This window comes from Gorilla gorilla, chromosome Y (genome assembly GCF_029281585.2).
Source record: "Gorilla gorilla gorilla isolate KB3781 chromosome Y, NHGRI_mGorGor1-v2.1_pri, whole genome shotgun sequence".
Lineage (NCBI taxonomy): Eukaryota > Metazoa > Chordata > Mammalia > Primates > Hominidae > Gorilla > Gorilla gorilla.
Window position 1 is genome coordinate 38,331,944 of NC_073248.2, and position 6,090 is coordinate 38,338,033.

Consider the following 6,090-nt stretch of genomic DNA (forward strand, 5'->3'; position numbering starts at 1 on the left):
GGAATAGAATGGAATGGAATGGAATGGAATGGAATCTACCCCAGTAGAAAGGAATGGAATGGAATGGAATGGAATGGAATGGAATGGAATGGAATGGAATTGAATGGAATGGAAAGCAAAGGAATGGAATGGTATGGAATCTACTCGGGTTGAACAGAATCGAATTAAGAGGCATGGAATGGAATGGAATGCAATGGAATGGAAAGGAATAGAATGGAATGGAATGGAATGGAATCGAATGTAATCTACCCGACTAGAACAGAATGGAAAGGAAGGGAATGGTATGGAATCTACCCGAGTAGAACGGAATGGAATGGAATGGAATGGAATGGAATGGAATGGAATTGAATGGAATGGAATGGAACGGAATAGAACAGAATGAAACGGAATGGAATGGAACGGAATGGAATGGAACCTACCCGAGTAGAACGGAATGGAATGGAATGGAATGGAATGGTATGGAATTTACACGAGTAGAACGGAATGGAATGCAATGGAATGGAATGGAATGGAAAGGAACGCTATGGAATAGAATGGAATGGAATGGAAAGGAATGCAGTGGAATGGAATACATCAGAGTAGAATGGAATGGAATGGAATGGAATGGAATGGAATGGAATGGAATGGAATGGAACGGAAATGTACGGAAGAGAACGGAACGGAACAGAACGGAACGCAATGGAATGGAATCCACCCGAGAAGAACGGAACGGAACGGAACGGAACGCAATGGAATGGAGTCCAACAGAGAAGAACGGAACGGAATGGAACGGATCGGAACGGAATGGAACGGAATGGAACGGATTGGAACGCGATGGAATGGAATGCAATGGAATGGAAACTACCCGAGTAGAACGGAATGGAATGGAATGGAATGGAATGGTATGGAATGGAATGGAATGGAATGGAATGGAATGGAATGGAATGGTATGGATTCAACCCGAGTAGAACGGAATGGAATGGAATGGAATGGAATGGAATGGAATGGAATGGAATGGAATCAACTGGAATCGAATGGAATCACATGGAATGGAATGAACAGAATGGAATCAACCCGAGTAGAACGGAATGGATTGGACTGGAATGAATGGAATGGAATGGAATCAATCCGAGTAGAATGGAATGGAATGGAATGGAATGGAATGGAATTCAGTGAAATAGAATGGAATTGAATCAACCCGTGTGGAACGGAATGGAACGGAACGTAAAGGAACGGAACGGAATGGAACGGAATCAACCCGAGCAGAACGGAACGGAATGGGACGGGACGGGACGGGACGGGAAGTGTCGACATGGGACAGAATGGAACGGAACCGAACGGCATGGAATCAACCCGAGTAGAATGGAATGGAATGGAATGGAAAGAACCCGAGTAAAACGGAATGCAATGGAATGGAATGGAATGGAATGGAATGGAATGGAATGGAATGGAATGGAATGGAATGGAATGGAATAGAATGTAATCGAATGGAATCGAATGGAATGGAATGGAATGGAATGGAATGGAATGGAATGGAATGGAATCGAATGGAGCGGAATGGAATGGAATAGAATGGAATGGAATGGTCTGGAATGGAATGGAATGGAATGGAATGGAATGGAATGGAATGGAATGGAATTCAATGGAATAGAATGGAATGGAATGGAATGGAATGGAATGGAATGGAATGGAATGGAATGGAATCGAATGGAATGGAATGGAATGGAATGGAATGGAATGGAACGGAATGGAATGGAATCGAATGGAATCGAATGGAATGGAATGGAACAGAACGGAACGTAACGGAACGGAACGGAACGGAACGGACTGGAATGGAATGAATCCGAGTAGAAAGGAATGGAATGGAATGGAATGGAATGGAATGGAATGGAATTTAATGGAATGGAATGGAATGGAGTGGAATCGAATGGAATCGAATGGAATCGAATGGAATAGAATGTAATCAACCCGAATAGAACGGAACGGAACGGAACGGAACGGAATGGAATGGAACGGAACGGAACGGAACGGAATGGAATGGAATGGAATGGAATGAAATGATTAACCCGAGTAGGATGGAATGGAATGGAATGGAGTTGAATGGAATGGAATGGAATGGAATGGAATGGAATGGAATGGAATGGAATGGAAAAGAATGGAATCAACCAGAGTAGAACGGAATGGAATGGAATGGAATGGAATGGAATGGAATTCAGTGAAATAGAATGGAATTGAATCAACCCGTGTGGAACGGAATGGAACGGAACGTAAAGGAACGGAACGGAATGGAACGGAATCAACCCGAGCAGAACGGAACGGAATGGGACGGGACGGGACGGGACGGGAAGTGTCGACATGGGAAAGAATGGAACAGAACCGAACGGCATGGAATCAACCCGAGTAGAATGGAATGGAATGGAATGGAAAGAACCCGAGTGAAACGGAATGGAATGGAATGGAATGGAATGGAATGGAATGGAATGGAATGGAATGGAATGGAATGGAATAGAATGTAATCGAATGGAATGGAATGGAATGGAATGGAATGGAATGGAATGGAATGGAATGGAATCGAATGGAGCGGAATGGAATGGAATAGAATGGAATGGAATGGTATGGAATGGAATGGAATGGAATGGAATGGAATGGAATGGAATCCACCCATGTAGAACGGAATTTAACGGAAGGGAATGGAACGGAGCAGAACAGAATGGAATATAATGGAATGCAATAGAATGGAATGGAATAGATTGGAATCTACCCAAGTTGAACAGAATGGAATGGAATGGAATGGAATTTAATCTACCTGAGAAGAACGGAATGGAACGGAATGGAATGGAATGGAATGGAATGGAATGGAATCCACAAGAGAAGAACGGAATGGAATGGAACGGAATGGAATGGAATGGAATGGATTGGAATGGAACGGAACCGAACGGAATGGAATTGAATCTACCCGAGTAGAATGGAATGGAATGGAATGGAATGGAATGGAAAGGAATGGAATGGAATGGAATGCAATGGAATGGAATGGAATGAAATGGAATGGAATGGAATCTATCTGAGTTGAACAGAATCGAATGGAATGGAATGGAAGGGAATGTAATGGAATGGAACGGAATGGAATAGAATGGAATGGAATGGAATGGAATGGAATTGAATGGAACGGAATGGAACGGAACAGAACGGAATGGAATGGATTGGAATCCACCCGAGAAGAAAGGAGTGGAATGGTACATTATGGAATGGAATGGAATAGAATGGAATGGATTTGAATTGCATGGAATGGAATGGAATGGAACCTACCCGAGTAGAACGGAATGGAATGGAATGGAATGGAATACAATGGAATGGAATGGTATGGAATCTATCCGGGTTGAACAGAATCGAATGGAATGGAAATGAATGGAATGGAATGGAATGGAACGGAACGGAATAGAATGAAAAGGAATGGAAAGGAATGGAATGGAATGGAATGGAATGGAATGGAATGGAATGGAATGGAATCGAATGGAATGGAATGGAATCTACCCGAGTAGAACACAACGGAATGGAATGGAATGGAATGGAATGGAATGGACCCAAGAAGAACGGAACGGAATGGAATGGAATGGAATGCAGTGTAACGGAACGGAATGGAATGGAATGGAATGGATTCGAATGGAATAAACTCGAGTAGAACGGAATGGAATGGAATGGAATGGAATGGAACGGAATGGAATGGAATGGAATCTACTCGAGTAGAATGGAACGGAATGGAACGGAATGGAACGGAATGGAATGCACCCGAGTAGAACGGAATGGATTGGAATGGAATGGAATGGAATGGAATCTATCCGAGTAGAACGGAAAGGAATGGAATGGAAGGCAAAGGAATGGAAGGGTATGGAATCTACACGGGTTGAACAGAATGGAATGGAATGGAATGGAATGGAACGGAACGGAACGGAACAGAATGGAATGGAATGAAATGGAATGGAATGGAATGGAATCTAACCGAGTAGAACGAAATGGAATGGAATGGCATGGTATGGAATCTACCGGAGTAGAATGGAATGGAATGGAACGTAACGGAATGGTACGGAACAGAATGGAACAGAACGGAACGGATCCCAATGGAATGGAATCCACCTGAGAAGAACGGAACGCAATGGAACGGAATGGAACGGAAAAACCAGAGTAGAACGGAATGGAATGGAATGGAACGTAACGAAATGGAATGGAATCCACCCAAGAAGAACGGAATTTAACGGAAGGCAATGGAACGGAGCAGAACAGAATGGAATAAAATGGAATGGAATAGAATGGAATGGAATAGATTGGAATCTACCCAAGTAGAACAGAATGGAATGGAATGGAATGGAATTTAATCCACCTGAGAAGAACGGAATGGAACGGAATGGAATGGAATGGAATGGAATGGAATGGAATCCACAAGAGAAGAACGGAATGGAATGGAACGGAATGGAATGGAATGGAATGGAATGGAATGGAATGGAACGGAACCGAACGGAATGGAATTGAATCTACCCGAGTAGAATGGAATGGAAGGGAATGGAATGGAATGGAATGGAATGGAATGGAATGGAATGGAATGGAATGGAATGCAATGGAATGGAATGGAATGAAATGGAATGGAATGGAATCTATCTGAGTTGAACAGAATCGAATGAAATGGAATGGAAGGGAATGTAATGGAATGGAACGGAATGGAATAGAATGGAATGGAATGGAATGGAATGGAATTGAATGGAACGGAACAGAACGGAACAGAACGGAATGGAATGGAATGGAATCCACCCGAGAAGAACGGAGTGGAATGGTACATTACGGAATGGAATGGAATAGAATGGAATGGATTTGAATCGCATGGAATGGAATGGAATGGAACCTACCCGAGTAGAACGGAATGGAATGGAATGGAATGGAATACAATGGAATGGAATGGTATGGAATCTATCCGGGTTGAACAGAATCGAATGGAATGGAAATGAATGGAATGGAATGGAATGGAACGGAACGGAATAGAATGCAAAGGAATGGAAAGGAATGGAATGGAATGGAATGGAATGGAATGGAATGGAATGGAATGGAATGGAATCTACCCGAGTAGAACACAACGGAATGGAATGGAATGGAATGGAATGGAATGGACCCAAGAAGAACGGAACGGAATGGAATGGAATGGAATGGAGTGTAACGGAACGGAATGGAATGGAATGGAATGGAATGGAATAAACTCGAGTAGAACGGAATGGAATGGAATGGAATGGAATGGAACGGAATGGAATGGAATGGAATCTACTCGAGTAGAATGGAACGGAATGGAACGGAATGGAACGGAATGGAATGTACCCGAGTAGAACAGAATGGATTGGAATGGAATGGAATGGAACGGAATGGAATGTAAAGGAATGGAATGCAATGGAATCTCCATGAATAGAACGGAATGGAATGGAATGGAATGGAATGGAATGGAATGGAATGAAATGCAATGGAATGGAATGGAATGGAATCCAACTGAGTACAACGGAACGGAACGGAACGGAATGGAATGGAATCTACACGTGAAGAACTGAATGGAATCAAATGGAATGCAATGGAATAGAATGGAATGGAATGGAATGGAATGGAATCTATCCGAGTGGAAAGGAATGGAATGGAATGGAGGGGAATGGAATGGAATGGAATGGAATAGAATGGATTCTACCCGAGTAAAGCTGAAAGGAATGGAATGCCATTGAATGGAATGGAATGGAATGGGATGGAATGGAATGGAATGGAATGGAATGGAATGGAATGGAATGGAATGGAATGAAATGTACCCGAGTAGAACGGAATGGAATGGAATGGAATGGAATGGAATGAAACGGAAAGAATGGAATGGAATGGAATGGAATGGAATCTACAGGGGTAGAATGGAATCGAATGGAATGGAATGGAATCTACAGGAGCAGAATGAAATGGAAAGTAATGTAATGGAATGGAATGGAATGCAATGCAATGGAATGGAGTGGAATCTACACGAGAAGTACGGAATGGAACGGAACGGAACGGATAAAAATGGAATGGAACGGAAGGGAACGGAATCTACCCGAGTAGAATGGAATG